Below are 13,496 nucleotides of genomic sequence, written 5' to 3' on the forward strand. Positions count from 1 at the left end.
GGGCCTTTGCCCGGCTGGTCAGTCTTCTACGCCCCCGCTCTGGGGCACTTGCTCCTCTTGGCGCCGGCGCCGTCGATGATGTTGTCGAGGTTGGAGTCCATCTTGCCTGCACAAGTCACAACACAGAGCGAGTTAATAAAAGAGAAGCATACAAGTTGTTTCAGTATCACAGACGTATAAAGTGATGATAGAAGAAACCTAACTGGAACTCTCCCCCAAGCTCGAGCTTGGGGACCATGAAATTCCCCCATCTTTAGAGGAGGCGGGGGGAGTGCCTTCCCTATATGTGGGCGATAACCTCGAAAGGTCCCTATAATCGTTGGTCCCATACTGAACGGCTACCCCGTTCCACATCTCGTCCGTGGTGTACATGGTGTCGTATTTCCCGAGCCCACTATCAAACCTATGGACACAGTCATCTACCCAACTCCATATGTAGAAGTGGTATCTATCCTGTGGGCACGAGACTAACCTATTGGGCCTGTGTTTTAGTAAGGTGGGGGACCACATTCTCGAGGTAGGAAGGACTTTACCTTCATTCGAATCCGAGCTCGAGGCTTCATCATTAGCCTCATTCCCAGACAGCGGACTCCTCGGGCGAACTGGAAGTGGCGGCCTCGTTTCTCTCCTCGGAGGAAGGGCGCCTGTGGGCTGTGGCACCTGCTCCCAGTGTTCATATTTTTTATTGGACCAGTCAAAGGTGGACTGGCCCTCCCCCAAAAGTCCGCACTTTCGGAGCTTATCCTCGTGTAGAAGATATAAGAAGGACCTCCTGCCATGTGGGAGTTGGAGCAGGGTCTCTCTATGCTCCTTCATTGTATCGTCAGGAGTGGGACGCTGAAAATTGGCTGAAAGACAACATATTCCTACTAAGTAAGGATCTAAGAGCTAAAGTCACGAGCACAGAAATAAAGATAAGAAGAATACTTACGAATCCGCCTGAACGAATAGTGTCGAGACGGGGACAGACCGTCTGTCCAGAAGAAGGCCCTTTTGAAATCGGGCGGATGATTGGGAAGATCTTCAAAGACCTTCTTCTCCTTGGGATAGCTCGAGAGGTAATAAAAGCCATCCCCTCCCCGAGCTCGAGAGGGGTTACTTTTTAGACAAAAGAGATACAAGATCTCTTGAGGCGAAGGTCCTTTCCACCCCATCTCGTGGTATAAGGACCTCAGGGCAGACAGTATCCTGTAAGAGTTGGTGTTGAGTTGGAATGGGGCCAACCCAACGAAATCCGTGAAGTCCTTGAAAAAAGACTTCAAGGGCAACAGAGCTCCTGCCCTCATATGTTCCTGGCTCCAGGCCGCGTATTTCACACTGGCGTCGCGGCCCCCAGGGGCGAAGCAGCTTCGTTCATGGTTGACTGGAGGTCGACACTTCAAGGAGCCTGACAGGCTAAGGCCGTGGAAAGCCAGGATATCAGTTATCTGACTAGTTATGGTAACCGAGCTCCAGTAGTGCTCGGCCTCAAACATTTCTCTCCTCGGCTGCGAGGAAGAAGGTTCCCCCATTAGTGAAAATCTGAGCTCTCCTGGACGGTACGCGACAGTAACCTTTAATGCAGGATCGAGAGGAATCGGCCTAGGTCCTGAATGGGATTCCGGATAGAGGGCCTCCCGAAGAAATCTCCTCTTCCCCTCTATGACCTCGTCTATCTGGCGGCGGTAGTGAGCTCGAATGTCCTCTTGCTCGCGCGCAAGCTCGTATTCTCTTATCCGACGTTGATTCCGGGCGAACATCGACTTTGGGCTCGGAGATTTTGGCTCGTAAGGGATTGCCAGCAACGACCCCCACCGTCTTTCCAGATTCTGTGACATCTAGCGAGAAAGAAAAAAATGGTGAGGGCCATGCATGCAAGAGTTCCGAGCTTGAACTTATGAGCTTGGGGATTTAGGAGCAAAACAAGCTAAATATTAAGACCCTTATTGAAGAGTCAGGGCGTGCGTTCCACGAAAAAGAAAGGAGCGTGGATAATCTTTTGAAAATCTCGAAAATCAAGGGAAAAGAAAGTGGCGGTTAACCAGGAAAGGCAGCCTTGGGTTTCGTGCATTTATCAAGGCCCATATTTTTTACCCGAAAACTTAGTGTACAAGAAACGTCGCCTAAAAATTTCAAAACCCAGAAAATTGGAGCCTCACTCAAATATGAAAACTGGGTATAAACCAGTGGTGTAAATCCAGTATGAAAGTCTAAAAAGCATAAGAGCCTATCGGATCAAAACCTCCTATCATATTATGCTAAGGATGTAAACTAGTATATACACATACATAGCAAGAATAGTATGAATAAAAACTGACAAAATGGGAAACAAAGATTGCATACTTACACAATAATGGCGATTGCAGAGAGATTGTCGATTGAAGAAGAGGTTGCAAATAAGAACTCACGGACTCGAACAGACCGGGGTTTCTTTGTTTCTTTGGCCGAGAAAACATGCACAGAACATAAACTTTATGAGGAGGTCTCTGGTTTCGTTTTTCTTCTTTTCTTGCTTTTGGTGAACGAAGGTAAAAATGAAGATGAAGAATGGGGTCTCGTATATATAGATGGAAAAAGGGGGATTAATCCGGGGCGTTGAATGAAATCCTTACTAGATCGGACGGATGGGAATCAATGACAAGATGGCGCCGAAAAGGTGGCAGACGGATGATCGTGGGCATGTTTCCAAAGTACTCAAGTACCAAAAATGAGCAATACCCAACTGACGCGTGTCCATTTTCAAAAGTGTGACGGTACAGTTCTCAAAGAAAGTAGTTCAAAAGTTTCATTCTCTTAGGATTCGAACAAATACTTTTGAGGGGGCAAGATGTTACACCCAGATTTCGAGCTATGTTAAATATGACCTCGAAAGTTGGATTCGCAAATAAGTGGACTCATAAGGTTGGAAACATGCTCCAGGATTGATTGTCGAGCCTGCAGGACATAGACGACCTCGAGTATGGTGATCTCGAAAGGTAGCTCCGGGGACGCTCTCATCTTCAGGGATGATCTCGGATCAGGGGTCCCGAGCTCGACGCACATACGATCTCGAAAGCCATGTGGCCTCGGGAGATGTTTCTAGCTCGATAGATGACGGGAAACCTGGGAAGCTAAAGCCTTAGAGATACGCGATAACCACCTTGAATATCTACAAGTGTTATAAATACGAGATGTAATCCTCATTTATTATTATAAATCCCCTAGAATCGTGGGATATTATTTAGTCAGTTATACGTCTCCTGGTCTTCAGGGGACGTTTCCTTTTATATCTGATTATAGGCATTTAAAGCCATTTATTTTATTTATACAAAAAGAGTAACTACCCAAAATATGTGGGATAGTATTCTTCGATCTTCTCTATAAATAGAGAGGCCATGCACCATTGTAAATGACTGAAATTCTGATCCTTGAGAGAAAACTCTGGAGAATTCATTCCTGAAGAATTTCCAGAGATAATCCTGAGCTTAATAACAGAGACTCGTGGACTAGGCAGATTTAATTGCTGAACCACGACAAATCGTGTGTTTATATTGTTTTATTTCAATTGGCCATTATCAGTTATTGTTTATGTGCTCTTCTTTCACTGTTTGACGAAAAACGGCGTCAACAATTATACTATATGTTTAATATGAAATTATTATAATACGTGAAGTTTAAGTTTAATTAAATGTTATTGAAGTTATAAAATGTATGGTTTAATTATTTTTAAATAATTATCATTGTAAAATATCTTATTTAATTTGTTTAATTATTTATATATTTTTATTTAAGTTTAAATTATATTTACAATTTATAGTTAAATATAAGAATATTTTGTTATATATAGAATATTTTGTTAAAGTTGACAGAAAAAAATAAAAAATCGTTAAAACAAAGAATTTCCGTTATCTACACACTAGAAGATATATATATATATATTTATTGTAGCCCAAACTAAATGTCATTATCTAAATATCACATAAATATTCAGCAACCAATTCGATGATTCACTATTTTGTTTGTCTGGATAAACAAACCTATACAGAATAAATAAATAACCCACTAAATAATAATAATAATAATAACAATAATAATAATAATAAATATGAAGACATTCTTTGATATTATAGGGAAAAAAGATTTAAACATGAAACCTAAAAAAAATATTTATATTATTTTAAAAATAACAAACATAAATTACCATTAGGATATTATAAAGAAATAAGTATAAAAAATTTCAGTAGTGTATAATTACCATTAGGATATTATATGTTTGTTCTAGTTTTTTAATTTAGCTGTGACAACAAGAGATTATATATTATATATTTAATATAATATTAATATTATACGTGTATTTTAAATTTAAGTTTGTCGCTAGTTGATAGTATAATATATTATATTATATATTTAATATCATATTATTCTAATACGTGAAGTTTAAGTTTAATTAAGTTTAATTTTAGTTATAAAACGTATAATTTTATTATTTTTAAATAATTATCATTGTAAAATATCTAAAAAAATATCTTATTTTAATTTGTTTAGTTAATTATTTATTTAATTTTATCTAAGTTTAAGCCATGTTTACAATCTACTGTTAAATATAAAAATATTCTATTAAATATAAGAATATTCCGTTAAAGTTAACAGAAAAAATTAAAAAAACCGTTAAAACAAAAAATTTATGTTATCTACACACTTTTTATATAGATGATATATATATATACCTATACTAGGTAAATGCAATGTACAAGACACGTTGGCTTAGTTTAATTATATTTTTAAGTGTTATTTAATTTTTAAATAAATAAACAATGCATATATTATAAATTAATGACATAAATATATTAAAAAAAAAGTTATTAGCAACAAAAGTTTATTATGCTTTGATATTGTAGCATTAAATCCATGATTTTTGTCAGATTTTTTAAGGCAAAAGTCCATGACGTTAACATATTGGTGCACATGTTCCCTACTCACTCATTAATTATTTTAATTGATTTTAAAATTTTAAAATTCAATAAAATTATATTTTTAATTAATAAAAATGTAAATTAATTTAAATAGTGAATTAAAAAACTATATATTATGTACTTTTTTAAAAGGAAAATAATATATATTACATAAAATTACTAAAATAAAATTTTATTCATTATGACATGTTTACATATTTACTATTTTTTTTACTTATTAATCAAATTAAAATTGTGTTATTTTATTAGTTCTTACTCACACCAATCAAACAATTTTAATTTAAGAACATAAAAACTAATATTGTTGACGTCGTTTTTCGTCAACTTAATTATGTAAAACAATTACACAATTAAACATGAAGGAAATAAAAGAAAGAGTGTGGTTGAGCAGTTAAAATCTGTCTACGTCCACGAGTCACTTTTATTAAGGTCTGTGTTAAAGCTTCAAGAAAGAGCAATTTTCACAGAGTGTTTCTCAATACAAAATTGTGCATGAGTACAAATGATCAGATCCAGGCTATTTATAAACCTAGTTACAAGAATATCTTCCCACAAGTTTAGGGGAGTTACAACATGTATTCAAAATTAAATTCAAATGTATTATTTAAATAAATATCCCATAAAAATAGGGATTTAATATACAATTTTAACCAATCCCAAAGAAATAGGAATTTAATATACGGTTTTAACCAATCCCAAAGAAATATGGATTTCAAATTAGCTTCTCCGTGTATGTATTTAACGCACTTTCGAGCTTGATCACTGCCTCAACGCGCTTTCGAGATCACTCATAGCCTCGAGCTCACCATTCCAGTTGTCGTCACCTCCTTGCTTGATTAGTCTGTTGAACTCATCTCTTGGAGGAGACTGATGCTTTTAAGCCTCCAACTCATGCTCGAGCGCTGATGACGTAGCTATGGAACTTCATGAAAATATGTACAAGTATAATGCCAACACTTGTTAATCCCAAGCTTACACTTTACGAACCTACATTTCGAGGGTGTTTATTTATTATCAAAATTTGGGTATAACATTTTTCTCCCTTAAAACTGTTGGTTTGAATCCCATGATAAGGGAACTTTTGAACTTCTCTTTTGAGAAACGTGCCCACCTACCACACTCGAGGGTGGACTCGTGTCATTATGGGATTGCATGTTGAGAGTACTCAAGTACTCTCTTACTGCACACATCTTTTCCCATTCTTCTTTTTGCCGCCAATCTTCGAGATTGAACGCGGTTTGTTCGATCCCTTTTATTTCCTTTTATACAGTTCTTAGGCCTATATAAACCCTTTCCTCGATCTTAGTTCATCACTTTTGCTCTGGTTTTCAAAAAGCTTGCATGTTTTCTGAGAAGAAATGAAAGGAAATTTCAAGAATCCCTGAATTTCCCACTCAATCCCCTTTCGAAAACGAGTTTCTGAGGATCTTTTTGCACCAATACTACCAGTCGACTCTCCAATTCTCTCATCAACTTCCAACGTGTAAGTTTCTAATCTTTTGTTGTAGTGGTTTATAGAAAAACCTTTTCTTTTTTCTGACTAGTTCTTGATTTGGTTCTTGGAAATTTATAGAATAGATTGTATTTTGATCCAACATGCTAGTATAAAAATGGTAGAAAATGAGTGTTTTAGGTAAATTTGCAGAATAAATGGTATTTTTTTCCTTCTGGGATTTGAAAAGGTTACGCGAGGGTATCATATGTAAGCAAGGAATAGGGTTTAGAAATAAAGTTTATATGCACACTTTTCAATGATAATCCATATTTGGGTAATTGCCCACTTTCCCTTGAAAATCAGGATTTTTTAGAATTAACTTCACACTTCGCACGTGGGGACACTCTCGATGCCCCGAACTTGTATTAGCTCGATTAGGTCATTCGAGTTGCCTTCCTTATTTTCAGCTTTCAGTCTCGAATTCTCAAGTTTTTCTAATTTTAACTCACCTTCCTCCATCCCTTTGTCTCGAACTTTCGAGCTCAAGTATTCAAAAAAAATTTTTTATTCTTTCCAAGTGATGGGCCCTCAGCTTTTTCTTTCTAATTAGATGTCACAATCTTCAGAGAATAGGACGGTGCCCGAGCTTACAATCCCTTACCACCCACCATCTCTTCGAGTTGAATCTCTGTTTACTAGAAATCAGCAGTAGATCCGGGAGCACGAGGAATGTCTCAAACCTAAAGACATTCAAGCACACTTCCGACGTCAAATCACCGAGGTCAAAGAAAGAAAGCAAAGGAGATTATGGTTTGCTATATATCCAGATCCTGATTTTGAGATCCATCCAATTCCCTTAGATCCGCAATATAAGGTTACAGTAGCTTATCTCCAAGTTAGTTCTCCTTTCAATTCATGGAAATCTCGTCAAGCCAGAACCCCTCATCTGCCCATCCTCTCTCTTATATTCCTACTCTTTAGTGTGAGTTTTCGAGGTTGAACTATAGAAGAGTACTATTAGCACTACAAGATAGATTTCGAATATCCTGTCTCGTGATGGTCTTAAGTTGACTGAGGAGCTCATTTGTCGAGCTCCTAAGTTTGATGAGAGAAGTTGCTACGCTTTGGGTGAGGACGACCCGGAGAGAAAGGTCAAGCTTGCAGCCTAGAGTCGTGAGCATATGCGAGCTGGGGCAGTTTTGCCTTTAAATGATTACTTTAGGAAGTTTATCGACTATGTCGGTACAACCCCTTTCCATCTCCAAACAAACTCTTATATAGTTCTAGAAGCACTGAAGTCACTTTATCGTGAAATGAAATGGGAAGGTCCATCTCCTTACGAGATCCTGTACCTTTTTCTACTGGAAGAGCAACCCCACAAGAGCTAAAGGTGGAGTGGGTTCTACTATTTCTCCAATTGGCCTCGAGAGAAGAGGTTGTTCAAGGATATTCCCAACCATCCTCCCAACTTCCAGACACATTTCTTCTAGACAAACAACCTCAAATCGTCCAAATTCCTTTCATTCCAACACCCTAATAAGTTATATGATGTTTTTTCAACACTTAGTTTCTCTTACAATCTTTTTTAGAGCTCGAATAGTCATGCCTTTTTGTTCCTTTACAACCAACTATGACCGCCAAAAACCAACTCAAGACATGGAGGCTCGTAGGGAGAAAATTTTGAAGCTCTCATACAGGTAGTGACCCCTCCATCTCCTACTGCACGAGCATAAACTGCGCCTCTGAAAGCTTCTAAATGAAAGTGAGGCCACAAACGACTTTCCAACCAGCAAGTATGATGGATGGGAAGATGTCCCCCTTCCTCCCACCTTAACTCCTTGAAAGAAAAAAAAAGGGAAAGACTCGAGCATAAAGCTAGTGGAGCCTTAAGGGTCGAGTAGCGAGGCTCAAGATGAGGCATCTCCAGGCTCGTCGGGAGGTAAGGTAGTATTGGATATGTCTACGTGGTCTCCAACTCTTTTGAAATATGAGTCCAGCTTTCTTGTTCTATTTGACAATTCCAGAACAACTGTTAGAAATAAAAAGAACGTTCAGAACGTTCTCTCTCTCTCTCTCTCTCTCTCTCGTTCCCTTTTTGACACCGTTCGCATTTTCAAAGGAAACTCGAGTTTTAGGACTCGGATTCAGGCAAGGATTGAGACATAGCGATTCTAGGGAAGATTAGAAGCTTATTAGCCAGAGGATTTAGCTGGGAAACAATTTATTCAAAGGTAATCCAAGTTTTAAGTTTTGAGTTTTCGAGTTTTTAAGCTTTGATTGGATTTTATGTTTCGATAAGTTTTTGGATGTTTTGAGATTTGGGTTTTGATGGTTTTGGACCATTGGGATGTTTGGGAACTTTGTTTTCGGGATTTGGATATGTTTTTGGAAGTTTTTAAATGAAGAAAACGAAGGTTTTGGCTGGGTTCGTGGTTCGGCTGCGGCCCTATTCTTGGGCGCCATAGCCTAGGCTTGATGAAGGAGGAGATCTGCTGTTTTGGAATTTAGGGCCGTGGTGCAGGGTAGGTGCACCGTGGTGCGAGGTGCAGGCAGAGAAGGGGCTTGGCCGTTGTCTAGAGGTGGGCCGCAGCTCAGGGCTGGGGGGTCGCGACACTTAAGGGAAAATTTTCCCAGGTTAGCTTTTTAGTTGTGGGAACTTAACTCTAAGGGCTTGGGATCGATCCTAATACTTGGTTAGGTAGGATTCGATGCCTCGGAGTCTAGGACATGGTTTGGAAGTCTTTATTTACTCATTTTTTATGGGATTCTATATTATGTTTGTGACTAGGTTGTCGCTAGGGACTTGGAAATAGGATTGTGCTCGAGGGTCATTTATTGGTAACCTGTGCTTGAACCAAAGGTAAGAAAATTGCACCCAGTATGTGATGCATGTGATTATGACATGGCATGAATGTCGAATATGGAATTGATCAGAGCTTGAGTCTCCGTAATTGTTCATGATCATAATTATGCTGGTGATTGTTGATTAAGCAAGTTGAATGCCTTATATCTGGATATATGACATATGACATATGCCTGTTTGCATTACCTCATTGAGGAAGCACCGACTTATTAGTTAAGAAACGACAATGGTGTTTAGTGCTGGTCGTGAAGCTTTGACTTATCAGTCATGATCGACAATAGTAGTGAACGCTGGTCGTGAAGCACTGACTTATTAGTCAAGAGCGGCAATAGCGCGTCGAGCGCTGGTCGATATGATTTGATCTAATCAACAAGAGCATTATATGCTCGTCCGACCCCATAGTCGAAGAAAACTAAAGCGCTTGGCTAGTCTAAGGCTAGTACTCAAGGCCAGGGCTAAAAGGCCCAGGTGACTTGATGGTCACATGACTTAGGGCACAGAACACCAGGTTGACTTCATGGTCATCTATTAGGACACAGTACCCTGGGTTGACTCCATGGTCATCTATTAGGGAAAAGGGCCCCAGGTTGACTTGATGGTCATCTGTTCAGGCGTAGGACCCCATAATGACTTCATAGTCATCTATTCAGGGCACAGGACCCCAGGTTGACTCCATGGTGATTTATTCAAGGCACAGGATCCCAAGATAACGACTGGTCATCTATTCAGGGTGTAGGACCCCAAGTTGACTCCATGGTCATCTGATTAGGGCTGGAAGCCCCAGAATGACCCCATAATCATTCATTTGTACTTGCTTGCATGCATGAATAGGGTTATTACTGCTAGACATGCCTATTATGATTTGGTGACATGTTATTAATTGATTATGAGCATGTCTAGGTTTTCTTGCTGAGCCTTGGTTCACGGGTGCTATGTGGTGCAGGTAAAGGTAAAAGAAAGCTTAACCATCCTTGAGTTGGAGAGCTTAGATGACGATGTGTACATATGTGGCTGCTCGACCACTGCAGCCGATGGTTTAAAGAGGAACTAGGGTTAAACCTTATTTTTCCACTCAGGTCGGATGGTTGTAAACTTTTATTGTAATTAACCTTTTAAATGTATTTTGGGATCCCAATGTATACATCAAATGTTTTAGTGAAACATTTGTATCCTTGACCAAATATTTTAATCCTAAATTGTTAATCACATTTAGTTACACGTTTATGGCCAAATGAGTCGTTTAACGAGTTTAGCACTATTTAAAATACACAGAGTAACGGTCCCTGGGTAGTAGGGCAGTACAACTTGGTATCAGAGTGAACCAAGGTTAAGGGTTCCTATAGACAAGTTGGGCATGTACACTCGTCACTATAGACAAGCTTCACTCATGGTATGGTAACTATTTGTGTGGTTATGTGATTAACAACTTAAATATGATAAATGCTTTACCTGCACGCCTTATTAGGGAGCATAAGATTCTGTTAGGGCCTTGCCCTTGACTATTGATATGATTAGATGATTACATGCTCAGTGAATATATAAATGTGTTATTTTCATATGGGAATTGAGAGCATGGTATGTATGTTGCAAGAGCAGGGGTTATGATTGATGTATGAATGTTGTGGGTGTGTTTTTAGCACTACGGTGGTTTGTGAGTGTGGTGCTGTGTGATTATTCCCGTGTGGAAGGCTTTTGAATATGCTCATCATGTTTAATGAGTCAAGTTATTGACTGCAGATTCAATCAGAGGTTATGTACCCAAGGCAGTTAATGAGACCTGGTGGTAGTTATACCGAGGATGTGAATTACAGCTAGGGCTTGAGTTCTTCACTTGCCCCTCAGAATTTTTCAGCAGTTGTTTATAGATATGCAATTAGGATTGCAGAGACAAGAGGATGAGTTCAAGTGTTTAAAACAGCAGCATGTTATGTCAGGGAACACCTCTCATGCTAGGAGTGGCACCAGTATTGGCTCAACTTGGGGTTGAGAACAGGTTGGAATTTCTATTGATCGATTTCAGGAATATTACCTTCCAGCTTTTGAGGGAGGCCTAGATCCTTTCAGAGCTGAGCAATGGATGGGCATGATCAGTTCAAACCTCTATAGTATGGGGGTGGTAGGTCACGATAGGGTAATCTGTGCTACATATGAATTGCGGGATGATGCCCGAACGTTGTGGGAAGTGGTATCCTAGACACGAGATACAGTTGCAATGAACTGGAAAGAATTTAGGCAGCTATTTAATGAAAGATATTACTGTGATGCAGTCAAGACTGCTAAGAAAAATGAGTTTATGAACCTGGTTCAGGGAAATACAACAGTAACAGAGTATGTTAACAGATTCGATGAGTTAGCCAAGTTTTCTTTTGATATGATACCCACGGATGTAGCTCAAAAGGAAAGGTTTATCCAAGGATTGAATCCCATAATAGCTCAGGGCGTTAGAGTCTCCCCAATACATGAAATATCTGCCTATGCTCAGGTGGTAGGGAAGGCTCTTGTTGTTGAGAGCATAGGAAATGAGATTGAGAAGGAGAGTGTCAGAGAGCGTGGAGCTCAGACAGTGATACCCCAGTTTATTGGATCAGGCAAGGACAAGGATTGGAAAGTCTACCCAAAATGCACTCGGTGTAAGAGGCGTCACTTGGAGAATGCTGAGCAAGAGCATGTTTCCTATGTGGGATGGTTGGGCACTTCAGGAGAGATTTCTGAAGGCGAAGGAAGGATGAGAAAAAAGGGGCGGATAGCTCGACTCCAGCTTGAGTGTTTGCTATGATGCAATCAGAGTCAGAAACTGAGAGTGAGACTGAGGCTGGTTCCTCAGTGGTGGCGTGTCAGCTTTTTAATTCTGATTTTTTGTATTATGTTAATTGGTTTGGTGCCATGGTGTTCTCTGTTTTGTTGCATCTAGAGAGGCATAGACTTGATATGCAGGTTACATGATTATGTTGTGATGAGAATATCATACTCTATTGGTAATTTTAAAAGATGGGTTAGGTTATGTTGTGGAGGGACTCATCAGTTGACTTAATAGAGTTGGTTATGACTGATTTGATATGATCTTGGATATGGATTGGTTAGCCGAGTTTGGGGCAATAATAGATCGTAAGGAAAAGATGGTACTCTTGGGCTTGAGGATGAGAAACCCTTGTATTTGTTGGCACAGTGCATGGACCCCATATATTTATGACATCTGTATCTAGAGCTAGAGACCTATCGTAGGAGGATGCATAGGACTCTGAGCTAGTGTGGTGGATACCACTCAAGTCATGCCAGTGGGACCAAGACAGACTGGATTAGTCTGTGAGTTTCTGGATGTGTTTCCAGGGGATTTTCCAGGATTGCCTTTACACAAAGAGATGGAATGGTGATTAGGTTGGTGCCGGGGAAGGAACCATATCTAGGACACTGTATTGTACGGCTTCAACAGAGCTGTAAGAACTAAAGGTTCAGTTATTGAGTAAGACGATATTCTTTAAGGTGAATCTTTGATTTGGTTATTACCAGCTGAAGATCAGGGAGAAGGATAAGCAGAAGACTGCCTTTTATATCAGATAAGGGCATTAGGAGTGCTGAGTTATGTCTTGTGGATTTGACTTATGCCCTAGTTGTTTTAATGGATCAGATGAATGAGGTATTCTAAGATTATCTAAATTGGATTTGTGATCGTCTTGATCGATGGTATTGTGGTATACTCTTAGTTAGAGATTTTTCAAGGCCAGGGAACGCCTCAACGATCAGGAGTTTCCTTGGATGGGCAGAATTTTACATGGGTTTTGTGAAAGAATTCTCGAGGATTTTTACCTCATTAACAGAAAAAGGCAATTTCCTATGCATCATGTTAGTTAAAGGATATGACTCGAACTAGAGTAGAGTTACTGATGGGCTAGTTAGCAAACATTACACTTAAGTTTACTATTTTAGAGAGGATCAAAGGAAAAACAATTAAGTGACCCACAAATGGGAAGAATTAAGGGGAATGTCTTAGCTGGATTAACTAAGGATTATGCAGTGCCAGTTATGAGTTTATTGAGGTATTAGGATCGGACTGGGGATCCGAAGGACATTGGGATTAAACCGGGGATTCTGGATGAATCTCATTTATCCCCTTATTCTCATCATCCAGGCATCATGAAGATGTACCAGGATCTGAAAGTTTTATATTGGTGGCATGGGATGGAGAGGGACGTAACTGAATAGGTGGGAAAGTTCCTAACCTATTAGCAGGTCAAGACATAGTGTCAGAAAATCAGTAAAGCCAATACAG

This window comes from Humulus lupulus, chromosome 5, assembly GCF_963169125.1.
Source record: "Humulus lupulus chromosome 5, drHumLupu1.1, whole genome shotgun sequence".
Classification (NCBI taxonomy): domain Eukaryota; kingdom Viridiplantae; phylum Streptophyta; class Magnoliopsida; order Rosales; family Cannabaceae; genus Humulus; species Humulus lupulus.